We start from the raw sequence: 27,683 nt of genomic DNA on the forward strand, positions 1-27,683 counted from the left end.
AATTCCTTAACTTCATTGACTTCGTGACCATCAATCCTGATGTTAAGTTTCTCGCTGTTCTCATTTCTACTACTTCTCATTACCTCTGTATTTCTCCGATTTACTCTCAAACCATACTGTGTACTCATTAGACTGTTCATTCCGTTCAGCAGATCATTTAATTCTTCTTCACTTTCACTCAGGATAGCAATGTCATCAGCGAATCGTATCATTGATATCCTTTCACCTTGTATTTTAATTCCACTCCTGAACCTTTCTTTTATTTCCATTATTGCTTCCTCGATGTACAGATTGAAGAGTAGGGGCGAAAGGCTACAGCCTTGTCTTACACCCTTCTTAATACGAGCACTTCGTTCTCGATCGTCCACTCTTATTATTCCCTCTTGGTTGTTGAACATATTGTATATTACCCGTCTCTCCCTATAGCTTACCCCTACTGTTTTCAGAATCTCGAACAGCTTGCACCGTTTTATATTGTCGAACGCTTTTTCCAGGTCGACAAATCCTATGAAAGTGTCTTGAATTTTCTTTAGTATTGCTTCCATTATTAGCCGTAATGTCAGAATTGCCTCTCTCGTCCCTTTACTTTTCCTAAAGCCAAACTGATCGTCACCTAGCGCATTCTCAATTTTCTTTTCCATTCTTCTGTATATTATTCTTGTAAGCAGCTTCGATGAATGAGCTGTTAAGCTGATTGTGCGATAATTCTCGCACTTGTCAGCTCTTGCCGTCTTCGGAATTGTGTGGATGATGCTTTTCCGAAAGTCAGATGGTATGTCGGCAGACTCATATATTCTGCACACCAATGTGAACAGTCGTTTTGTTGCCACCTCCCCCAATGATTTTAGAAATTCTGATGGAATGTTATCTATCCCTTCAGCCTTATTTGACCGTAAGTCGTCCAAAGCTCTTTTAAATTCCGATTCTAATACTGGATCCCCTATCTCTTCTAAATCGACTCCTGTTTCTTCTTCTATCACATCAGACAAATCTTCACCCTCATAGAGGCTTTCAATGTATTCTTTCCACCTATCTGCTCTCTCCTCTGCATTTAACAGTGGAATTCCCGTTGCACTCATAATGTAACCACCGTTGCTTTTAATGTCACCAAAGGTTGTTTTGACTTTCCTGTATGCTGAGTCTGTCCTTCCGACAATCATATCTTTTTCGATGTTTTCACATTTTTCCTGCAGCCATTTCTTCTTAGCTTCCCTGCACTTCCTATTTATTTCATTCCTCAGCGACTTGTATTTCTGTATTCCTGATTTTCCCGGAACATGTTTGTACTTCCTCCTTTCATCAATCAACTGAAGCATTTCTTCTGTTACCCATGGTTTCTTCGCAGCTACCTTCTTTGTACCTATGTTTTCCTTCCCAACTTCTGTGATGGCCCTTTTTAGAGATGTCCATTCCTCTTCAACTGTACTGCCTACTGCGCTATTCCTTATTGCTGTATCTATAGCGTTAGAGAACTTCAAACGTATCTCGTCATTCCTTAGTACTTCCGTATCCCACTTCCTTGCGTATTGATTCTTCCTGACTAATGTCTTGAACTTCAGCCTACTCTTCATCACTACTATATTGTGATCTGAGTCTATATCTGCTCCTGGGTACGCCTTACAATCCAGTATCTGATTTCGGAATCTCTGTCTGAACATGATGTAATCTAATTGAAATCTTCCCGTATCTCCCGGCCTTTTCCAAGTATACCTCCTCCTCTTGTGATTCTTGAACAGGGTATTCGCTATTACTAGCTGAAACTTGTTACAGAACTCAATTAGTCTTTCTCCTCTTTCATTCCTAGTCCCAAGCCCATATTCTCCTGTAACCTTATCTTCTACTCCCTCCCCTACAACTGTATTCCAGTCGCCCATGACTATTAGATTTTCGTCCCCCTTTACATACTGCATTACCCTTTCAATATCCTCATACAATTTCTCTATCTGTTCATCTTCAGCTTGCGACGTCGGCATGTATACCTGAACTATCGTAATCGGTGTTTGTCTGCTCTCGATTCTGATTAGAACAACCCGGTCACTGAACTGTTCACAGTAACACACCCTCTGCCCTACCTTCCTATTCATAACGAATCCTACACCTGTTATACCATTTTCTGCTGCTGTTGATATTATCCGATACTCATCTGACCAGAAATCCTTGTCTTCCTTCCACTTCACTTCACTGACTCCTACTATATCTAGATTGAGCCTTTGCATTTCCCTTTTCAGATTTTCAAGTTTCCCTACCACGTTCAAGCTTCTGACATTCCACGCCCCGACTCGTAGAACGTTATCCTTTCGTTGATTATTCAATCTCTTTCTCATGGCAACCTCCCCCTTGGCAGTCCCCTCCCGGAGATCCGAATGGGGGACTATTCCGGAATCTTTTGCCAATGGAGAGATCATCATGAGACTTCTTCAATTACAGGCCACATGCCCTGTGGATACACGTTACGTGTCTTTAATGCAGTGGTTTCCATTGCCTTCTGCATCCTCATGTCGTTGATCATTGCTGATTCTTCCGCCTTTAGGGGCAATTTCCCACCCCTAGGACAAGAGAGTGCCCTGAACCTCTATCCGCTCCCCCGCCCACTTTGACAAGGCCGTTGGCAGAATGAGGCTGACCTCTTATGCCGGAAGTCTTCGGCCGCCAATGCTGGTTATTTATCAAAATTTAGGCAGTGGCGGGGATCGAAACCGGGACCGAAGACGTTTTGATTATGAATCAAAGACGCTACCCCTAGACCACGGGTACCCTACTTAACGACTTCAAAAGTGCTCAGGCGTTTGTAGCTGTTTCATGCATGAGAATTAGATATTCTAATGAATCGAGATTGGAGTGTTACTGTTTTAGGAGGATTAGGCAAAGAGTGTCCCATAGTCAGCTCCAGGCTGGACAGCACCTCCTTCCGCCATATATAGGCTCTGACACACACAGTAGTCACCTAACGAGCCCATGGGTGTCACATCTTTCGATCAAAAACTCATAGGAATGAACAGTATGTATTTACTTTTTTCGCCTTCCTTTGTACGTCCTTTCACTGTTTTCTTTAGAATAAACTATATACCCTTGCGTAGTTTTAAAATACTGCTTTACGTCGGAAGACGAGAAGAACTCTCGTGTATGTGGAATCCGTGGAATAGGTTGCTTATGGGTGAAAACCAGCTACCATTCGTGCGATTTTCCGTGTGTGCTTCCTCATATTCTACAGCTGGAAAATCGGTACTGAAGCGCATCCTCGTCCCGCAAAAGACCCCGACGCTGAAAATTCCGCTTTGTGTGGCTCTAATGTTCAGCGCTCGGCGGAGGAAAAGCAGCGACGAGCCCTGAAAGGCAGGCTGTTTCAAAGGCTCTGCGCTGAAGAGACATTCCTCTCCGACAACAGCCATTCAGGCCAGGCTGCGCGCTTTGGCCGCGCGCCGGAGCGGGCTCGCAAATCAGCCTAGGCAGCTGATAGCGCTCTGCTGGGACGATGCGCTCCCGACAGCACTATCGTCGTCTTTATTCAGCATCTAAAAACGTACCGCATGGTGCAGCAACAAAACACATTTTTACAACTACAGTATTTACTAGTCATCTACCGGGTGGCAGTAATTAGCGTGCGGCTACTCACTTGTTGGGCTGTAATTATCGTATGGCAGCGAAACTTCCGATGAGTTAATGCGGAACCGATTTACTGTGGGGGGAAAAAAAAAAGAGCGAACTTTGGCCATCAGGTGCAAATCTGGCGCTGCGAATGCAAGACAGACGTGTGGAAATGTTTCCACGTATAAAAAACTCGGAATGGGATGTGGGCAGAAAAGATCAAACAAGTAATAAAGATAGTGTTCAACTGTTACAGCCGTAATAACTGAGCACCGATTTCTAGCATCTAAAGGGTTCGTTTTGTTTCATCACCTCTCATATTCACTAGATCTTGCACATACAGATTATTTCCGTTTTCGCTCTATTGAAGAAACGCTTAAAAGAATAACCTTTTCTAGAGATGGTTAATATCCAACGAATTGTGGCAGCTGTACTTTATGCCGACTACGTCGAATGTGGTGGCGCAGTGGTTCAAATTCCCATCCGTCCATACAGAGATGATCGTTAAAGTTATTCAGCACACAACATACAAATATACGAAACGTTATGCACAGCTACGCGTTTTGCCGTCAAGCTCCCATCATTTGACTGTCTGCGCACAGTTCAAAAAATGGTTCAAATGGCTCTGAGCACTATGGGACTTAACATCTGTGGTCATCAGTCCCCTAGAACTTAGAACTACTTAAACCTAACTAACCTAAGGACATCACACACATCCATGCCCGAGGCAGGATTCGAACCTGCGACCGGAGCGGTCACGCGGTTCCAGACTGAAGCGCCTAGACCGCACGGCCACACCGGCCGGCTTCTGCGCACAGTCCTTCACACGTACGCACTTAAAAATACGTAAATCACGTAAAATATAATATTCAAGAAAAAAAGCCCATGTCTTACCTTAAAGACGGCTACCCTCGTACCACCATATTGCTTCATCATACTACTGCCCGTTCACCAAAGCGTTACTTTTCCACGGCAGTCCTGCCGATTACGTGTCATATCAGTTCTCTCTTCTCGCACAGGGATTGTTACCTAAAAATCAGGTATACGGCATCTACTGAGGACACTGAGCTGTCAACCATACTACTCTGTTCCAGATATGACACAGAGGACATGAAGGAACAGCATTGCCTACAGTTGTCTGTATATACTGCTCACGGATATCCAATCACAGTAAAAAAAAGGAAAAAGAATATCAAGCACTCTGTTAGCACTAACGTGATACACACTGAGGTGACAAAAGTCATGAGGTAGCGATATGCACATACATAGATGGCGGCAGTGTCACGTATAAAATGTATAAGAAGGACAGTGGATTGACGGAGTTGTCATTTGTACTCATGTGAAAAGGGTCCCTGACGTGATTATGGCTGCACGACATAATTGACAGACTTTGAACGCGGAATGGTAATTAGAGTTAGACACGTGGGACATTCCATTTCGGAAATCGTTTGCAAACTCAATATTTCTAGATTCACAGTGTCAAGAGTGTGCTGAGGATACCAAATTTTAGGCGTTATCTCTCACCACGGACACCATAGTGATCGACAGCCCTCATTTAACGGTCGAGAGCAGTGGCGATTTCGTAGAGTTGTGAATGCAACAGACAAGCAATAAAAGCAAATATCCGCAGAAACCAATTTAACGGTTGGGCCCCAGAAGACTGGGAAACCATGGCCTGGTTAGATGAGTCCCGATTTTAGTTGGTATGAGCTGCCGGTAGTTTTCGAGTATGGCGCAGATTTTCGAAGCCACTGACCCAAGTTGTCAACAGAGCACTGTGGAAGGTGGTGTTGGCTCCATATTGTGGGATGCGTTTACGTGGAATGGACTGGGTCCTCTGGCCCAACTGATCACAGACTGGAAATGGTTCTGTTCGGCTACTTTCAGACCATTTGCAGCCATTCATAGCCTTCATCTTCCCAACCAACGATGTCACGTCATCCGGTCACAGTTGTTCGTGATTGGTTTGAAGAACTTTCTGGAGATTTCGAATGAATGATTCGGCTTCCCAGATCGCCCGACAAGAATCCCATCGGATATTTATAGGACGTAATGGAGAGGTCAGTTCGTGCACCGACAGTAATTTCGCAGTTACGGACAGCTACAGAGGTAGCGTAGCTCAGTATTTCTACAGCGGACTTCGAATGACTCGTTGGGTCGACGCCACGTCAAGTTGCTGCACTACGCCGGGCAAGAGGAGATCCGACGCTGTATTAGGAGGTAACCCGAGAGTGTTGTCACATTAGTATACTTGTAGGTAAGCAGCTGTGACACATAACTTCTGTCAATGTTATTTCTGCACGTATCCTGTACTATCTCTGGTACAGAGTGGAACTGTTGGTGCCTGAGTGCAGTCAGTTGGCACCATATACTTTATTTTCAGACGACAAACCAGACCGAGAAGGCAGCTGGTGTGACGTTAAACAGACGCCATTTTTGGCACTGTTACAGAAAAGGAAAACTTTGGCGAATCAGCAGTAGCATGATGAAACAAACCAGTGGGGGCAAGGATTGCCGGTTTTAAAGTAAGATATGGTCTTGATTCCAGAATACTTTTATCTTCTTATGGTCAGTTTTATGCATTAAGTGCGTGTGTATGAACGGTTGAGTGCAGGATGCCCGATGATGGGAGGTCGACTCCAGGAGTGCTTAAGTGTGGATAACATTCCTTGTATTTGTGTGTTGCTATATAACTATAATGAATGACTTCGCAACCGATCCTTGTAACCTGTAAGATGGGTAGTAACGGAACCCAGATTTAGGTTTTCTGCAGTTTCCATAAATCGCTTAAGACAAATTCCGGGATGGTTCCTCCTGAAAGGCACGGTGGATTTTCTTCGCTATCCCTCCCCAGTCAGAGCTTATGCTCCGTCTCTAATGACATAGCCATCGACTTGACGTTAAACCCTAATTATCCTTCATTCATCCATCGAGACTGCTGCATGTCACATGATGGTGTAGCCAGTAAGCAGCTCTTGCCAGGTTCCGGCAGCACGCAGCATTACGCATTCCACGGACTGGCTGACTGTTCGTGTTGCCGCTCCCCCCGCCCGCCTACCATCACCGCTCGCCACCCTTCTCCACGCAATCTCTCAAGCCAACACACAGGTGACCTGGACCTGTGCCAGATCGTGACCCTCAATGGGCCATTCACGGCGGCGGCCACACGTTGCGAACCGGGCTTTATTTACACGCTAACAAATCGACCGCGGATCCCGGCCACGGCCTTAAAGACCGCCGTGACACGACCTCACAGCGGCGAGGTTGCTGGCTGGCTACGCCCTTTGTCTCTCGCTACAGGTATATGCGAACAGTCCGTGTACAGTACCTGCAGTTGAGGAAACATTCGCCAATATCCAGTCGAGGCTCACGAGAAAGTCAGGTCGTGGCGCGTTTGTCACAGCACGTGACAATGCAGGTCTTACGATTGTCAGCAGCCGTTTCCGGCGGTGACCACGTAACTATTTCAGACGAGTTTAATAATGCTTGACTGCGCGTTTAAATGCAGCAACCTGACAAATGCTCACGACAAAGTTAAAAACTTTAGTGGATATCTTTTCAATTAAACACTGATTTCCCGTGGGTCTCACACGGAGCCGAGCGTTCGGTAAATGTCGTGGAGCAGTGTGACGTCACAAGTTCGTTGCGCAAGCCCGTATTTCTCGTAGGCCTCTTATCCAATATATCCAATGTTGTTGTTGTGGTCTTCAGTCCTGAGACTGGTTTGATGCAGCTCTCCATGCTACTCTATCCTGTGCAAGCTTCTTCATCTCCCAGTACCTACTGCAACCTACATCCATCTGAATCTCCTTAGTGTATTCATCTCTTCGTCTCCCTCTACGATTTTTACCCTCCACGCTGCCCTCCAATGCTAAATTTGTGATCCCTTCATGCCTCAGAACATGTCCTACCAACCGGTCCCTTCTTCTTGTCAAGTTGTGCCACAAACTCCTCTTTTCCCCAATTCTATTCAAAACCTCCTCATTAGTTATGTGATCTACCCATCTAATCTTCAGCATTCTTCTGTAGCACCACATTTCGAAAGCTTCTATTCTGTTCTTGTCCAAACTATTTATCGTCCATGTTTCACTTCCATACATGGCTACACTCCATACAAATACTTTCAGAAATCACTTCCTGACACTTAAATCTATATCTTAACATAATAGACCCACGTCCTCACAGATCACGTGAGTAATGTCACTTTACAGCATGAAGAGTTTTTCAACACAGGACACTGTTCACGGAATTTTTTTGAAACTAATCAGCATTCGACACGCATGAATGATACAGACAGAATAAAACCTGTATTTGCTTGCACCTTTTATGCGCGGCAGTGCAACGTGTCGTGTTTCCTGATGTGGGCAAGAAATCACGAACTTCGTCCCAAGACTGCAACATATTTTGTGTTCAAAACAGATAAATCCCAAATCATAAACACACGCAACCCCCCCCCCCCCCCACACACACACACATAGAATATAATCTCTTAACTTGTAATAGCAAGCATTTTGTTAGTGGTACTGATATAAGCTGTTGTCTCACTGTTGCAGACGGGGAATATGTACTGACATTCAGAACTGCTCTGTGGTTGGAACATGAGCTGCCAGAACCGCTGGAGGACGTACCTCTGAAAGTTAGACAAAGGATGTACTTTCAGTACGGTGGTGCGCTAGCAGCTAACAGACAAACAACACTGCGTGAAATAACCGCAGAAATCAATGTGGGATGTACGATGTATGTTGCTTTAGGACAATACGGCGAAATCTGGCGGTAATGGGCTATGACAGCAGACGAGCTACGCGAGTGCTTCTCCCAACAACACACCGTCTGCAGCGCCTCTCCTGGGCTCTTGACCATAACGGTTGGCCACAGACTATTGGAAGACCGTGACATGGTCGGATGAGTCCCGATCTCTGTTGGTAAGAGCTGACTGTAGAGTTCGAGTTTGGCTCAGACCCAACGAAGCAATGGATCAAAGTTGTCAACAACGCACTGTGCAAGCCTGTGGTGACTTTACAATGGTGTGGGTTGTGTTTACATGGAATGGACTGGATCCTGTGGTCTAAATGAACTGATCATTGGCTGGAAATCGTTATGTTAGGCTATTTTGAAACCATCTGCTGCTATTCATCGACTTATGTTCCCAAACAAAGACGGAATTTTTGTGGATAACAGGTGGCCACGTAACCGAGCCACAATATTGTTCGCATTTTGAATAATATTCCGGGCTGTTCGAGCGAATGATTTGATCACACATGGAACGTTTCTGGGACGTAAACGAGAGGTCAGTTGGTGCATAAAACCCTGCACTGGCAACACTTTCGCAATCATGGACGTCTACAGAGGCTTCATGGCTCGTCATTCCTGCAGGGAACGTCCAACGACTTGTTCTGTCCATGCCACGTCGCGTTTCTGCAGTACGCCGGGCAAATGGAGGTCCGGCATGATATTAGGAACTATCCCGACTTTTGTCACCTCAGTTACATGTGCTACAGGCTGTAAGGTGTAAGCTGTGCAAAAGGAGTTTGACACAGCCTGCAATCCGCGAACGTGGGTTTCGATTCAAGGGGACCAAAGAGTGAAAATTAAACCTTTGAAACTAATTATTGGCAAGTATGCAGGCGATGCCAAACTACTCTTGCACAGGCTACACATCAGTTTGGATTCCGTAGAAATGGAACACCTGAGGCAATACTGACCCTACGACTTATCTTAGAAGGAAGATTAAGGAAAGGCAAACCTACGCGTCTAGCATTTGTAGACTTAGAGAAAGCTTTTGACAATGTTGATTGCAATACTCTCTTTCAAATTCTGAAGGTGGGAGGGGTAAAATACAGGGAGCGAAAGGCTATTTGCAATTTGTACACAAAGCAGATGGCAGTTATAAGAGTCGAGGGGTATGAAAGGGAAGCAGTGGTTGGGAAGGGAGTGAGACAGGGTTGTAGCCTCTCCCCGATGTTATTCAAACTGTATATTGAGCAAGCAGTAAAGGAAACAAAAGAAAAGTTCGGAGTAGGCATTAAAATCCATGGAGAAGAAATAAAAACTTTGAGATTCGCCGATGACATTCTAATTCTGTCAGAGACAGCAAAGGACTTGGAAGAGCAGTTGAACGGAATGGACGGTGTCTTGAAACGAGGATATAAGACGAACATCAACAAAAGCAAAACGAGGATAATGGAATGTAGACGAATTAAGTCGGGTGACGCTGAGGGAATTAGATTAGGAAATGAGACACTTAAAGTAGTAAAGGAGTTTTGCTATTTGGGGAGCAAAATAACTGATGATGGTCGAAGTAGAGAGGATTAAAAATGTAGACTGGCTATGGCAAGGAAAGCGTTTCTGAAGAAGAAAAATTTGTTAACATCGATTATAGATTTAAATGTCAGGAAATCGTTTCTGAAAGTATTTGTATGGAGTGTAGTCATGAATGGAAGTGAAACGTGGACGATAAATAGTTTAGACAAGAAGAGAATAGAACCTTTCGAAATGTGGTGCTACAGAAGAATGCTGAAGATTAGATGGGTAGATCACGTAACTAATGAGGAGGTATTGAATAGAACTGGGGAGGAGTTTGTGGCACAACTTGACTAGAAGAAGGGATCGGTTGGTAGGACATGTTCTGAGGCATCAAGGGATCACCAATTTAATATTAGAGGGCAGGGTGAAGGGTAAAAATCTAAGAGAGAGACCAAGAGATGAATACACTAAGCAGATTCAGAAGGATTTAGGCTGCAGTAGGTACTGGGAGATGAAGAAGACTGCACAGGATAGAGTAGCATGGAGAGCTGCATCAAACCAGTCTCAGGACTGAAGACCACAACAACAACAACAACAACAACATGCAGGTGATGCCAAACTCCTTCTGCATAGGTTACACCTACATTTACATCTACATTTTCACGGATACTCTGCAAATCAAATTTAAGTGCCTGGCAGAGGGTTCATCGAACCACCTTCACAATTCTCTATTATTCCAATCTCGTATAGCGTGCGGGAAGAATGAACTCCTGTATCTTTCCGTACGAGCTCTGATTTCCCTTATTTTATCGTAGTGATCGTTCCTCCCTACGTAGGTCGGTGTCAACAAATTTTTTTCGCATTCGGAGAAGAAAGTTGGTGATTGTAATTTCGTGAGAAGTTTCCGTCACAACGAAAAATGCCTTTCTTTTAATGATGTGCAGTCCAAATCCTGTATCAATTCTGTGACACTCTCTCACATATTTCGCGATAGTACAAAACGTGGCACCTTTCTTTGAACTTTTTAGATGTACTCCGTCAGTCCTATCTGGTAAGGATCCCACACCGCGCAGCAGTATTCTAAAAGAGGATGGACAAGTGTAGCGTAGGCAGTCTCCCTGGTTGATAATGTTATAGCCTGTAGTGTTCCAGGAGCTGGTGGAGTCGTCGCGGTACCAGCAGGTGGGGCCCCACTGCGCTGCGAAGAGCTACGCAGGTGTCAGAGCTCACACGCCCACCCCACACCTCTCTCACTTTACTTTACAACTCCAGCCGTTCCACTGCCACTGCTGACCCCAGATTTACGGAGCGTATTTCCGACGCGCCTGGGCGGCATTTCACGGTCAATTATCGCATCAGCCGTCTCGCCAGGGCACGCTAGCCTAGCGCCGTTCGCGCCCGTGCCACGCCACGCCGCGCCGCACTGAATTAGGCTGCCGTGGTTTGTAAATCGCCTGCCGCCGCGTCTCGTTTTATGGCGCTCGAGCACCTCAAATAACTCGCCTACTAAAAAGCTACGCGGGTCAACGGACTATTAGCGTGTAACGGTCCTACCGCCCGACCTCGACTCCTCTCGCTTCGACTGTCCTACGGCGGGAATTGGACGTGGACACTTGTAAAAGGCCGCTCCAACCCTCGCCTGCTCCGATACTCCTACATCCAGGTTGTAAAAGAGCCCTATTCGTTAGTGCTGCACCTCGTAACCCGAAAATACGACAATTTTTCTTCGTCTTTCGAAACTCGCTCTCTTTTAGAAACGGTGGATAGAAGCTTTTTGCCAAGAACTCGGCAAAGAGCCGTATTTTGAACCAATTTTATTAACGCGCTACCGGTTTCTCTGCTTACAGCCACATCATCTGGTGCATATCTAAACAAGAAGAAATGCACCTGATGATGTGACTATAAACGACGAAACTGATAGGTCCTTGATAAAATTCGTTCAAAACAGAGCTGTTGGCGAAGTTCTTGCCAAAAAGGTACTACCAGAGCTGCAAATGTCCCTACCACAGAGTCGTTTGTAACGAGGGAAAAACCTGTCGAGTTCAAAGTAATCTATGCAGAAAGTAACAATAAATAAATTTTACATCACATTCGTGCACAAAACTTGTTTTCCATCTACAGGAATCAAAATGCAGAAACGTATTAGGGGAGGAATGGGTAATTGTGCACTTCTAAGAGAATTTTATTTTTAATCATTATAGTATTCAAATCATTGGAATTTGCTCCTAAAGCTTCACCGATGCGTCCGTAATTGAATACTGAAATAATACGAGTTTTGGAAGACCAATTTTTTATGTTACCAATCCATCTTAAATTTTGCACTGCGTCATTTTACCTGAATACGGCGGGAAAAATGTCGCATCAAAACATAACATAGGAAACATATTTTTCCAAGTAGCTGTGTCGGTTCATATGGAATATCTAAGCGTTCTGATGAAACTTGAAAGGTCTCTGTTGGATTCCTTTCATGTTAATTTCTTAAATCTGTTGTCATTTACGGCATAAATTCCTCTTCTAAATTTACTGTGGTATTTCTGACTATCTGGGAGGAGACTGAGCAGTGAAACGTGTTACTTTTACACATAAACAAGAACGATCTGTCACACTACTACACTTTAAAACACAGTTTATATGTAATTCATGTCACACAGTCTCATACGGAACCTACATCTGATTTCTTTTATATACTGTATATGATAAAATACTGTCATCCCCCTTCCCTTCTGTGTGAGTGGATGAATGAGCAAATGTATTTGTAGTTGCATGCTGGATGGTAGCAGACAAGCCTGTCTGCTAGAGAACAGTAGGACCAACGTCGGAACAGGTAGCTACGCTTTCTAAAAGCAGAGAGGTTTCTATGCTTAGTATGGTCCTGTCTGTCCCTTGTCATGTTGGTATAGGAAGCTGCCTCTCTGGTCACTTCCGTTTGTATTTGGGAAGCACGCTCGGTAGGAGCGCAGGTCAGTCTGTCCGTGGCGAGCGTCTGAAGTGGTAAGATCTCCGGCTAAGCGCGTGTCTGCTAAGTCCGTAGGACAATGGATTTCTTAAGTTCAGCCCAACTGAAAATTTAATCACCTTTATTTCAGGTTTAGCTCTAAAATATCTAATGTTATCTTAACTTGCAACGCAGTGTAATTCGGGTGTGAAGTTCAGAATATCTTCCGGTAGTTGCTTTGTCACTACTTTGTGAGTAAAGTGGAACCACGTGTTGATCAGTAACTCTAACTAAGATCATCAATCTTAAATGCGAATGCTCGTGTGATTATAACGTCTCGTCTTGACAATATTTTTTTTATATAGCAACTTTTCTTTATGTTCAACCCACGTGGGGTGTACTTTATGAGACCAGTACCACGTGCTTATACAACTGTTTGACCCATCAGGTTAATAATAAGACGATGGTAACCAGTTCGAGGTTTTTCTTTAGTAAATTGCGTTTAGATGTAATTTATTTCAGTTATCAAAATTATTGTGGAGTTACACTCTGTGTAAACCAAGTTGACCACGTGAAGCATGTGGTGAAAGCATCAAAGTAGCCCACAGCTACTCTTTTCGGGAAGATTTCACAGAGAGTTAGTATGAATTTAGTATACCAGTGTGTGGTAATTACGTGACGGACACCGGGCGAGGTGGCGCAGTGGTTAGCACACTGGACTCGCATTCGGGAGGACGACGGTTCAATCCCGTCTCCGGCCATCCTGATTTAGGTTTTCCGTGATTTCCCTAAATCGTTTCAGGCAAATGCCGGGATGGTTCCTTTGAAAGGGCACGGCCGATTTCCTTCCCACTCCTTCCCTAACCCGAGCTTGCGCTCCGTCTCTAATGACCTCGTTGTCGACGGGACGTTAAACACTAACCACCACCACCACATGACGGACAGGATTGCGCTACGAACCTAACTTCTTTGGGTGAAAATTGAATCGGTTGGTTGTGGTTAATTTCCTCTTGCATATGTTTCAATGTTCTTTGTGTGTCATTTTATAAATGCAGTGTTGTATGTAGTTTCCCAATCTTGGCTCCCTATTTGATGTGTTCCGTAAGATTACAATCCTAAATAAGGCACCACCTTAGTAATGAATCAAGTTTAATATGCTGAAATTTCAATGATCAATGTTAAAATAAATTTCCAAATATAAACTGATTTATTTCTTTTTATTTAAATTCTCTTTTATATATATATATTACCGGTTGTCGTATGATTATTAATAGATTATTATTAATGTTAGTCTGGTTGGGAATTCGGTAAGCTAGACTGGATGCCTGGTGAAACAGTTGCTCAGTAATGCAAGGTTAACTTCCCCAGACAGCTCACAGCTTTAAGCTGCTTTTATTGTCTATCAGCACCGCTTACACCACAAATTAAAGCAATAACGTTACAAACTGTTTGTAATTTTTATGCTTCCGGTGTTTGCCGCCACCCCCTCCCCCCACCCCCGCCTCACCGCCCCGTTTTCCTTGAGTCCAATGCACAGAAAATTTATACGAGTTCTGTCCAGAAAGTAACAGACATTAGGAAATAAAATATTAACAGTTGGAAAATATAAATTTTAAATGTACATGTTACACTCTTAGGCAATTTTTCTACATAATTGCAACTTAAATTGAGGCACTTAACATATAGTGGCACAAGTATATCAATACCGTCTCTGTAGAGATACGCCACTTGAGATTGCAACCACATGTTTATAATTGCATGCAGTCCGGCGTCACTATCGAAGCGCTGTGTAACGAACCACCTCTTCGGTGGTGGAAGAGCTGGTAATCGCGGAAGCCCCTTAGTCATGAAATGACGATTTTCGCGAATTTGGTCGTTGATTTTCATCGCCAGTTGGCCAGTCACAAGTCTGGGCTACCAATGCGCTCCTCGTCGTCAACATCAGTGCCGCCAGTATTAAAATCAGTGCACCATTGCCTCACTCGGCTTTCACTCTTTATTTCTTTTCCATACACAGCACAGAGGTCGCGATAAATTTCAGTTGGTTTGCACTTTTTTTGTTAACATAAACCTAAGCACAGAGCACACCTCAGCCCGCATCTCGTGGTCGTGCGGTAGCGTTCTCGCTTCCCACGCCCGGGTTCCCGGGTTCGATTCCCGGCGGGGTCAGGGATTTTCTCTGCCTCGTGATGGCTGGGTGTTGTGTGCTGTCCTTAGGTTAGTTAGATTTAAGTAGTTCTAAGTTCTAGGGAACTGATGACCATAGATGTTAAGTCCCATAGTGCTCAGAGCCATTTGAACCATTTTTTAGAGCACACCTCACAGGTAACGAGACTTCCTACTGCAGCGCACATTTTAACACGTCACAGAAAGCAAAGTAGCAGAGACCTAGACCACACGCTACCACCTCTGGATGCGCCCTGAGTGTAGGATGATTATGGCATCAAGACGACGCCTTTAGCTCTCCCCACACCCGCGATGGACCAAAACGCCTGTTACTCTCCGGAAAGCCCTCGCACGATCAATGCAACTGTCAGCGAAGTCGTTCTGTGGGATGTCGTTCAACTCGCGCGTCACGTAAGCTTCAATATAGGTTATGCCGTTAATGCGTTGTTCTTTCATGTGAATTTATTCACTTTACCTTTTCTTGGTGCGTGCGTATTTATAACACCAAGTCCCTATTTCGCATTTCAATCAAGTCGCGGCAGGCGTCCACGCGGAGTTGGTTTTGTTCGGGAGTCGAACCGTGCCGACAAACTTTTGACACACTTTTCTTCAAAACATTCTGGAAAATGCCTTACAACTTGATTTAGGAGTGATACTTTATTGCGATTTGTGACATACCAGCGCTAACAGACTACAATCGCACGTCCACTACTTAACTCTGCCTTCTCACAACTGCCTCGTCCAGTACACATCTGTTATTTACACTTTTAGTGCAATCTACTCCCGTAGTTACTGCGCTGACGCCACTTATAGTCCAGGAATAAAATTAGTCTCGTAACTTTTGTGAAGACGGTGTATGAACCCTGTTCATCGAACACTATGGTTCTATCTTGGGGTATACCAATACCGACATAAAAGAACGCATCCACAAAGGTAGAAAAGCTTGGACGGTGTGTATACTAGCCTATTCTAGTCAATGAAAGTTGGAAGGGCGAATACCTAAAAGGGAAAAAATGAGAAACCTCTCAGCAAAAGAAGAAATAGAAATTTTTCAAGAGATTATAATTTACTGCGAAGGATGACCCAAGTGGCAATTATGGATCTTTTAATTCTTTGAACTAGACCTAGTACCGGAAGACAATGATGCTGACTATCTCTTCTGCGAAAGGTAATTTTACGGACATAAACAATGAGAAACGTGGCAATAAGTTTGGCTCTCTGTTGTGGGTCCAACTCGACTGTGCTGGCGCAGAGAAGGAAGAGTAAAAAACACGCGGAACTTTAATATTCTGCAATATTTTCTATCCACTGACCATTTTTCGGATGATAATGTTGGCCTAATAGCCGAAGCCACGTTAGGGAAATAACAACTATTCTAGAATATTTCTCAAGTGGCATGGTGTTCTCGTCCGTAATGCACAAAATATTCTACCAAGAAGCAACGGAGCAGTCAGTGAACAAAGATTATTTTTGTGATTTCTGCAAAGGAAAGAAGCCATGTTGCCACACTAAACAGCAAAACTGTATTGTAAAGAGTATTGCACATAATGTACTGTCTAAGCCTCATTACATCTTGTTTTTCATCAGATGTCGGTTGTTTTCTATATTTTCAACCCTTTGTTCCGTATTACCGGCTATTTCATATTACCCACCATCTTAGGTATTTTTATTTCATTCCTTTTAAATAACAGAAATATTTCTTAAAATTATTTTTTCACATGATATAACTCCTTATAATCCTTTACAGCGTCCATTCGTTTTCGTTTTGGACATTTTTAATCGTTCCGATGGTAAATTATGCTCACAGCTGTGGGCATTCAGTAATAGCCCAATATCCTATACCAGTAAACCCTCGATTCTTTAAAGAATCGGACAGCCATCCGTAAAACAGCTTTAGACTTTTGATTTACTTACAACTGAGTTAGGGTCGATTTGACCTTAGATTAACACAGAAAGTGACCGCAGATTAAACATAACTCGGAAATCTGCGTTGTATAATCGTTGATGGTACATTATATTGCCGTGAAGGAGGATTAACTTTGACTGACGAAAATTTGGGGACCAAAGTCAGGTTCAAATGTAATCGCCAGTTTACAGTGTAGTAAACAAATGGTTCAAATGGCTCTGAGCACTATGGGACTTAACATCTGTGGTCATCAGTCCCCTAGAACTTAGAACTACTTAAACCTAACTAACCTAAGGACATCACACAACACCCAGTCATCACGAGGCAGAGAAAATCAATGACCCCGCCGGGAATCGAACCCGGGAACTCGGGCGGGGGAAGCGAGAACGCTACCGCACGACCACGAGCTGCGGACAGTGTAGTGAACAGTTAATGATAACTGCATGTGTGTTGATGAATGGACCATAGGCTAGTATATGTAGGTGCAGTATCTGGAGGTTCCGTAACAGCGTGTAAGAGAAAAATTTAGAAAAGGTTTAAGATTATGTTTAAAGTTTATTAAAAGTCGCTAAGTGCTCTCATTAACAAGTACTGTACTAGTATACGTTGGGTAATTTGCACTCCGTTTTAAGGAGAAATTCAATGTTTATGACGACGTATATGCCGAACTGTGTGTGGTAAAATGCTATAATTCTTCAGGTAAATTCAGTGGTATTTGTGGATACTGTCTGAAAAACGTGTTGCGAACAAACGTATTAGTGAAGAACTAAGAAATTAAAATGTCGTGCCTGGTGCTGTATGAATAGCAAAAATGTAGTAAACGATTAACTTGTTTCCTTTCATTTTCTGTGGGGGCTGTCAGGGAGGTAAACTTTGATAAATGTCTGACGTAATGTGCAAAGTTTGTTGCAAGTCGCGAAGTGGTCACATTCTCATACACTGGATAAACACCGCGTAATCCAGACATCTGCGCGCTGTCAGTTACAAGGCCTCAAGACATGTACACTCTTTGACATAAAACTTGACCGGCGGCCGGCCGCTTCAGAGGCTAAGTCCGCGCCGATCGCGACATGGGACAAAAAAACTGGCCAACTCGCTAATTCTCTAAGTCCGGTTATCTGCACAATCTGGCAACACTGTAGACTGCGGCACTTCCTGGAGGAAAACTTGTCCCATGATAGAGAAACTCTAGGCTGATTACGCCTGTGGTCTAGCGGTAGCGTGCGTTGTTTCTGTTCATAATGTCAGTGGATCGAGGGCAGCTGGCATAAAATATTTTTATAGCCTCTTCTGTCTGAATGCTGAAGACGTGAATGTAATGGTAGCGCAGATTCAATCTATTTCGCTTTGTGACACACCGGTATCAAAATTTTATCCAGTAACGATTTTGCGGCAGATTTCCTGCAGACTGTCCTCCTCTGGACGCCGTATGCGGCAAAGCTCCGGGATCCATTTGCTGGCTACTGGCAGCGGCCGTGGCGACAGCAGCGCCGCTGCACTCCCCCGTTCTTTATCGCAAGCGCCTGCTACCGCTCATCGCTTTTGATGATTTAAAACGCTTTATTATTAAATGTTGCTCCACAGAAAATTTCTACAATTTCCATTCACGCTCAAAAGCAACGGAGACAGACGCCCTGATTAGTAGGCGGGTATTATATTACATTAATCGGCAAGAGCTGAGTATGGCCCGAAATTAATTTTATAGACTGGGACGAAATTAAACCACCTCACTACATTCGATGAATTTATAAATGCTTCATACCTCGTTTCTTTTCCTTTCAAACTCAATTATTTGTGCAACTTTTGGTCAATGTTTGGATGTTTTCGTCAAGCCAGAGTGAGCGTCTGTGGTGTAAAGTGTATTACAGTTCTTGTTTCATTCCTCATGGTAAGTCTATGCGATAAACTGTGTGAATACCTTGCAATGCATGCTCTGTAGCAGTGCAGGAACACTGCACATTTGGAGTTCCATGTATGGCTTCATGAAGTATTTATTGTTGATCGGAAGTGATAGTTAAGGTCATCAGATTTAAACCAGAAAAATTTGTCGTTTTGAAGGTTTCAGACAACGGAAAGGAATTGCTAACGCCGGTGTTAGAAAACGTCTACAGTTAAATGCTATTGCAAAAATTTAGAAGAAGGGAACTACATTAATGAAAATGTGCACTTCATAAACAACCTTCTGACATGTTAGACCTATATGACGAACAAAGCTCAAATTTATATCGTTGACAGTTGGTTTGAATCTTTTCAGGGTCTATTTTAGAGTGAAGCACCTTGGAATTTGCAAAGCAGAAATCCATGATATTAACTTAATTTACTAAGTCGAAATCGGACGAAGATTGATGTTTAAAGGCATTCTTCAGATTTCGCATAAGAAATTTTTACTAGCAGTTTGCAACTCCATTAATTAAAATGGAAAATAAAAGGTTGTAGTCAGCGGCTTCTACCGTGATTCGAACTGCTATATCTTATAGTACAAGCACTGCAGCGCACAAGGGAACCTCTGAGCTAACGACACACTGGCGGCCAGAGGCGGAATATAGTCACTGCGATGTTGCCTGAGCCTCAAAACGCAACCTTAAACACACGAACAGAGGAGGTGGAGATTACTGTTTTAACGTCCCGTCGACAACGATGTCATTAGAGACGGAGCACAAGCTCGGATTAGGGAAGGATGGGGAAGGAAATCGGCCGTGCCCTTCCTAAGGAACCATCCCGGCATTTGCCTGAAGCGATTTAGGGAAATCATTGAAAACCTAAATCAGGATGGCCGGGCGCGGGATTGCACCGCCGTCCTCCCGAATGCACACACAAACAGGTGTTACTTATGTGAAGAACGCCGTTCTTGGAGTCCAGAAATTAAATATACTTTCTAATTGTATCATCTTGCAGTGGATTATATCGTACGAGTCTTCGATGTGGAAAACGAATGTCAAGTGAATTTAGCGAGGTAACGCCGACCTACACCCGGAAGTAAATGCACTATCAGAGTGTTGACAAATACTTGCTACGACGCTGCCATTTCTAGGCTCTCTGACGAGGCAGCTCTTCAGCGAAACGCTTGCCGTGATTCTCCGATACGGTTCTTCAGAGTGGAGACGCGCGCGCACGTTTGGTTTTTATGCGGCGTTCTCCCCTGATGGTTTCTGACGTCGCCTTGTGGGCTATGTATACATATGAGACATTCAATTATCATTAATCCAGAATGATACAAGTTTCAGCTTCCGGCGTGGAAGAAGGCTGTTGACGCCGACATTATATCATTTCAACGTAGGGAAAGCAAAACGGATCATTCAATGTTTCTCATTCAACATTCCTCATGGCATTCATTTCATTTGACACGTAAGAAGAGGTAAAGCGGGAATTTACTTTCGTTAACACGAAAGATATGCCGCACATATTGATAACGAGGAAGTCTGCGTCTTCATACGTTTCCTCCTTGAAATCTGTATGCTCTATTATATACTAAGTAGCCCGATCATTGTTTCAGTAATGTTACCCTCTTGTTTGACCCCGTAACGATGAACAGATTCCAAATGCATGTCTCCCTTCCTGGGTTGTTTTTTGTGTTTTATTGCTTGGAATTCCTGAAGCAGACCACTGTGCCTTCCCCCCTCGTGGGTTAGGTCTCAAAACTAAACCGCTTTGTATCTAATGGCATAATTTATTCAGACAGCATCAGCATAAGACTATCAAACAAAGCCTTCCATTAACAGTTGCAGCACTCTAACCAGCACTGACCAAAGTGTAATCCACGGTCATGGTCCTAAATTACCAGCTGTCTGCTACTGTGGCAAAGTCCGTACTACACTGTCGATTCCGCAGCACCATTTTATCTGGTAACACTGTGTAGTTGCACAGTTGTGCTACCAGGTCTGTCCTCACACTGTCAACTTTATGTATCTCACTTCTCCTGTAGCGTAGATCACGAGGAGCCGAAGTAAAAGAGTGTATTCTGCATGACGTAACATTCAGTATTCCCTTCTTTCATAGCCACTCTTCATGTGCATCGATACCAAATAGGAATGCGAAAACTCTTGCGAGTGAGAGAATGACAATAACAATCGTAACAAGAACAAGCAAATAATGAATGATGTTTATTCCAACGCAGAACGAGAATGGCTTTAAATATAAAAATCTGTATCTATATCTGTATCCATATCTATTGATCTTTGAGTTGGCACAATGCAAATATATTCTTAGCATTTAGTTACTGCATTTAGTTCTGGATGTTTGCAGAGAAAAGGAAAAGTCGGTACTTCTCGCTAGTGTAATAAAATGTGAACCAGCAACTACCCTTTCCTTAGAACACGACTCAAGCAGGTCCTCAAGTAGGTAGCAAGGCACTGCTGCATTCTGTTCCCTGACATTGCTCTGATGACGATTAATGCAGATAGTTCCGATTATGAAATACAAAACGTATTGCAGGTTAGTTCCTAGGATAGTAACATTAAATTTGCGTTGTAGACGGCACAAGAACGTGACGACTATCCATATTACTCATCAATATAAAAAGACAATATTTTGGGAATTTAGCAGGATTACTCAAAATGAATTCTGAAATTGGGTGACTGACTGCACAGGTGCTAACGTCGTCAAGAGTATACGATGTCCTAATCGCATTAGGAATATGACGAACGTCTTCGACAGCTCGCAACTTTCACATTGCTCTCTCCACCCTACTCCAGACAGCCCTCGGTGGAGTTGCACTACGTTGCCGATGTTATGGAAGGCTTTCAAACCGACAACAGACCACATATTGAAAAATACAAGCGAATTCTCTTGCAGCGTAAGCTTATTGTAACTAATCTAAAAATTATTGGAGAGGAACATTGTCCTATTCAAAAAAAGTAAAATGTTACACACTGTTGACGTCAAACGGACATTATCTATGTCCTGTCTTGTGTCCTACTAATCTATAATATCAAGTGTACTATGAAAATGATTATATATAATGGATGATAGGGTAATGCATTGATACCAGATGGTGGGAGCCGGCCGGTGTGGCCGTGCGGTTCTAGGCGCTTCAGTCTGGAACTGCGTGACCGCTACGGTCGCAGGTTCGAATCCTGCCTCGGGCATGGATGTGAGTGATGTCCTTAGGTTAGTTAGGTTTAAGTAGTTCTAAGTTCTAGGGGACTGATGACCTTAGAAGTTAAGTCCCATAGTGCTCAGAGCCATTTGAACCATTTGAACTATTTAACACAAAATGACATTAAAAATTAAAGTTATTCACGAGCAGTTAGTTGAGAATATGTATGAACATTAAATGACACGACGAACTGAAATAATATGACGAAGAGTTCAGCGCTCACTGGGAATAGAGCCCCACACATATCATTGTTGACTACACACAAAGAGACGTCAGCTACCGAATTTTTCTCCACCAGCTGCTCAGAATAGCATCTTGAACTTACAGTCATCTCGCAAATAGTTCTGTGTCTCACTGGGAGTTAAAAACGTCAGATATCGTTAGTGTTGACAACGAATGAAAATACATTAAAAATCAAAATTATTATCCACCAGCAGATAGGTGTTCTCATGATAGAGCTTGATAATACATAATTAAATCTTTAGTGCCGGGCCAGGATTCGATCCCATTCATGCGTAATATGTGAAGGTGTTGAGGAATCTGCAGTTTTGAACAAACAACAAATTGTAGCCCAGCTGTATTGCCACGAAGGGATCAAATTCCGCGTTAAGGGCGGTCTGAGTTGCATTCCCAGTTTAGAACCAATTTTATCGACATACAGAAGCTCAAATAAAAGATGGAATAAGTGTCCTGTGACCATACATAGCGTTTGTGTCGTCACTTGAAATAAATAACTAGTATAAGAAAGGTTACTGGTGATAGAGTTTCTACATGTCGCCACTCCAGACTTTATTGTGGTTCAACCTACCGTCTACTTGGTAAAGAAGGAATATCATCTTTAATGTGAATTTTCAGACCACGCAGCCATTATATCTCCTTCACTTGGTGTAGCCAGGAGAGAATGGAATCTGTCTCTCCCTATCTAAAATCATTGACGGAAGTGGGAATCGAACCCAGACCATAGGTATAACAACCTACCATCCGTCCAACACACCACGAAATCCTCTTCTCTGCGAGTCATTTTTCTATCGTAACGCAGTTGCGCCACACTGGATGAGAATTCTGACACACAGGGTCCCTGTAGTAATTTGCAGCATGTTCAGTAAATTCATTTACTTGGTTGACCGAATCACCATGAACTAGCTGCCTCGGCTACCCAGTGCATACATTCGACTATTTTGTAATCACAGAAATAAAATCACGTAACTGCCACCTACACACAACTGCCAACAGTGTAGGATGCAGAAGTTTAAATAGGAAGTGTTCCTTTCCACTTGAGCTATTCTATTGCGCTATCTGTTACAAGAAGACGTCGTTCAGTCCAAAAGAAAAGCTGTAACTGTTTGTCTCTCAGAAGTCAAGACCTGGCCATATGCATAATCTCACAGTGCTGTGGAATCCAAAAGTTCTGGAGGAATAGTTGCCGAGCTCTGGAGCTGCTGTAGCTACGTGTCAGCTTGTAGCATAGATTAGATGTCGCGAGTTCGAATACATTCAGTGCTACATTTTTTTAAAACGCAATTCTGCTCTCTGCTGAAGGTATCAATCTAATGGAACTTTGAACATAATTCCCTTCACTTCTCAACCCAAAGTAGTCGCATGTGGAAAAAGGGCTAACTACTGTGACATTTTGTTCTATTCAGGTTTAATAGACAGCAGGCAGCAGATGCATCTCGAAGATGTGCAGGGAGAGCGCATCGTGCCATAATATGTCAGAAAAGTATTTTCTACATTAGCCGTCGTGTGGTAGTGATATTTTATTCTTCTTCAAACTTTGTTTGACAGCTTTAACTCAGAACAAGTTTTCTACATGCATGTAATCAATAAACTGCATGTGCATTGTCAGACTGTCATAGGTAACATCTGAGAATTCGCATATATCGTTGATGATTAATTTCTCTCTCATGTTTACTATTGTTTTAACAACACTAAAGGAAACCTTACGAAAATTGTGCACTGTATTATAAGAAATGAAATAAAACTAACCATGATAACCTTACGACGAAAGTATCTGTACACAAGCATGCCTCTATCGACACGAATTAGTAAAATACTACTCACTTAGATTTTGATTGGGTCTGTGTTTAATTGGTATGCTGTGTCATACTCAAGAGGTATGCAAATGTGGCATTTCATAAATATACACTCCTGGAAATGGAAAAAAGAACACATTGACACCGGTGTGTCAGACCCACCATACTTGCTCCGGACACTGCGAGAGGGCTGTACAAGCAATGATCACATGCACAGCACAGCGGACACACCAGGAACCGCGGTGTTGGCCGTCGAATGGCGCTAGCTGCGCAGCATATGTGCACCGCCGCCGTCAGTGTCAGCCAGTTTGCCATGGCATACGGAGCTCCATCGCAGTCTTTAACACTGGTAGCATGCCGCGACAGCGTGAACGTGGACCGTATGTGCAGTTGACGGACTTTGAGCGAGGGCGTATAGTGGGCATGCGGGAGGCCGGGTGGACGTACCGCCGAATTGCTCAACACGTGGGGCGTGAGGTCTCCACAGTACATCGATGTTGTCGCCAGTGGTTGGCGGAAGGTGCACGTGCCCGTCGACCTGGGACCGGACCGCAGCGACGCACGGATGCACGCCAAGACCATAGGATCCTACGCAGTGCCGTAGGGGACCGCACCGCCACTTCCCAGCAAATTAGGGACACTGTTGCTCCTGGGGTATCGGCGAGGACCATTCGCAACCGTCTCCATGAAGCTGGGCGACGGTCCCGCACACCGTTAGGCCGTCTTCCGCTCACGCCCCAACATCGTGCAGCCCGCCTCCAGTGGTGTCGCGACAGGCGTGAATGGAGGGACGAATGGAGACGTGTCGTCTTCAGCGATGAGAGTCGCTTCTGCCTTGGTGCCAATGATGGTCGTATGCGTGTTTGGCGCCGTGCAGGTGAGCGCCACAATCAGGACTGCATACGACCGAGGCACACAGGGCCAACATCCGGCATCATGGTGTGGGGAGCGATCTCCTACACTGGCCGTACACCACTGGTGATCGTCGAGGGGACACTGAATAGTGCACGGTACATCCAAACCGTCATCGAACCCATCGTTCTACCATTCCTAGACCGGCAAGGGAACTTGCTGTTCCAACAGGACAATGCACGTCCGCATGTATCCCGTGCCACCCAACATGCTCTAGAAGGTGTAAGTCAACTACCATGGCCAGCAAGATCTCCGGATCTGTCCCCCATTGAGCATGTTTGGGACTGGGTGAAGCGTCGTCTCACATGGTCTGCACGTCCAGCACGATCGCTGGTCCAACTGAGGCGCCAGGTGGAAATGGCATGTCAAGCCGTTCCACAGGACTACATCCAGCATCTCTACGATCGTCTCCATGGGAGAATAGCAGCCTGCATTGCTGCGAAAGGTGGATATACACTGTACTAGTGCCGACATTGTGCATGCTCTGTTGCCTGTGTCTATGTGCCTGTGGTTCTGTCAGTGTGATCATGTGATGTATCTGACCCCAGGAATGTGTCAATAAAGTTTCCCCTTCCTGGGACAATGAATTCACGGTGTTCTTATTTCAATTTCCAGGAGTGTAGTTACGTATTCCTAGAAACCCAAAATTCGCTTGTCAGCAGCGGAAAGAGGCCTTACCTGTTGTGCAGCATTGTAAGTTTTTCAACATTGCACTATGAGCTGAAAGCATTTTCTTGCGATTTCCTTATTGATGTTTGATCTGACTGCTTGTAGCTCTTTCACAGAAGGGATAAAAACGTTACAGTCAGTGAGACTGGAACTGCGAACCGTAACAGACGCTTTTTCACAGGTCAGCACGTTACCACAGAGCTGGCGAGGAGGTATAGGGCTTAGCTTCCTATTACGAGAGCTTTATTAACTAGAACTCGTCAACCGCTATTTGAAGGTCGAGATTAGTTGCGGTTTCCACCTGCAACGACTTTCCTGGGCTGAAAACCGTAAATTTTCAATCTTTTGTTACCCTTCAAGCGATAATAACTCAGATTATTCAATGGAAATGACACGTAAAATCAAGTGAACTTTGAGGCTTAATTCCGTGCACACCAGGAAGTAACTCGTCGATCACAGAGTTGCCAAACATACGTTGCCTTGTTGCCAAATCTCAGTTACAGTACCAGCAGGAAGAAGACGAACCGATGTGATCCTACAGCGGTCTGGGAAGTGACCATAGCTGGTGTCTCCAAGTCACGGCTGCTACGGCCTGGAATACGTAATGCGTCTGATTCGCTTTCTGTAACTAGGTTTAGGGACTGGAGCGTAGTTACTAATAATACTCAGAACTGACTGCAAACTGAGCATCATAAATCAGTAACTCTCATTGTTGTTTTTATATTTCTTTCGTAAGTGTACTCAAAACTAAGAAAGTCATTCACAGGCGTTTTCGTGCCTCGCCGATAGTCGAGCACAACATACAAATAAAAATAAAAAAGAATGTGTGTGTGTGTGTGTGTGTATGAGAGAGAGAGAGAGAGAGAGAGAGAGAGAGAGAGAGAGAGAGAGAGATACATAAAAAGCAATGAGAGAGAGTGTAAAAAATTGTTGGAAAGAAATTGAATCATGGTATTTAAAGAAATCTTTCATTAAAATGACACGTTCCACATCATTACGAAATGTCGTATTCATGATCTATGGAACAAGAGTTAATCTAATGTAATCTAATCTAATCTAATCACATCATATTGATAATTAGCCATGAAGAGTCATGAATTACCGAAATTTTGGCCAATACCAGTAACCAAATCTAAACTTGAAAATAAAAGACGACAATTTTTGTAATAAACCGTGACTCCTATCAAGACCCTTTCGTCCCTGTTATCTAACCACGAAAGATGTCTGATATACCTCCATTCTGAAGTAACAAAGTGTGCATGCATTTAAAGATGAAGTGCATGATGTGAAGTTCTGTGACGGAGATACGAACCCAACACGTAATCCGATTGTTAACTAAGAAAAATCAAATGTTACGTATCGGTTTTTCTTACGAGCCGCTAGGTGTCTGAATCTAAAATAAGGATACAAACTTTTGTGCCTAAGCGACAATCGAACTGCACACCTACCGTGCATCCAGGAATATAGCTTAAGTATCAGTTGCTTACTCATGAACAGTAAGATGTGTGCGTGTTTGGCCAGAAATAACGACACCTGTTGCGATTGTTGGAAACACATGAACAGACATTGAAATTGTGCGTTAATTTTCACTAGCAGGTGGGTGTGCACTTGATAAAGCTAGAAATGAAATTATGAATATTTTTGTACTGGATCAGGTTTCAGACCCACATACTTACCTTTGGAGGAGACCTAGAGAAGATTGCAGTCTTGGGAAAAGGAACGAAATGACTGAACTATACTGTTCCGAGAGATTCAGATCCTCGAAAGAGGAGATACGAATTCGAATCACAGTCCAGCACCAAATTTTTAAACGTCTCTAGTTCAATCAAGTACAAGTAAAATAAGAGCCCTGTCCCTTTAAATGGCTATCGGTTCATCAAATAAAATAAAATTTTCTAATGTAAGTAAGCTTACTGGCGACTGTATTTCTGTTTACCATGATTTCCGCTGTGTCATTTCCCAACGTAAACCAGCTCTGCCCAGTTGGTAATGAAGGAACGTGATGTTTAATGCGGATTCTGGATTATAACGTCTTTCTCTTGAGGTTACCAGAGGTAAAATAAATCTGTTTGTGCCTCTTAAAAGTAAATGCCTGAACCCCCGCATTGCACCTGTGATAGCTCGTTCCACCATACCATT

The 27,683-nt window shown here is 43.7% G+C and overlaps 1 protein-coding gene and 1 non-coding gene across 2 annotated transcripts in view; one reads left to right on the top strand and one right to left on the bottom strand.

The window, feature by feature from the left end:
- LOC126195601 (probable basic-leucine zipper transcription factor K) overlaps positions 1-27,683 on the bottom strand; it is a 778,093-nt gene that overhangs the window by 442,140 nt on the left and 308,270 nt on the right. The gene's annotated exons all lie outside the window — the stretch shown is intronic.
- On the top strand, positions 13,452-13,524 carry Trnaa-cgc (transfer RNA alanine (anticodon CGC)). The gene has a single exon. It is a non-coding gene; the product is annotated as a tRNA-Ala (tRNA).

Source organism: Schistocerca nitens, chromosome 7, assembly GCF_023898315.1.
Source record: "Schistocerca nitens isolate TAMUIC-IGC-003100 chromosome 7, iqSchNite1.1, whole genome shotgun sequence".
Lineage (NCBI taxonomy): Eukaryota > Metazoa > Arthropoda > Insecta > Orthoptera > Acrididae > Schistocerca > Schistocerca nitens.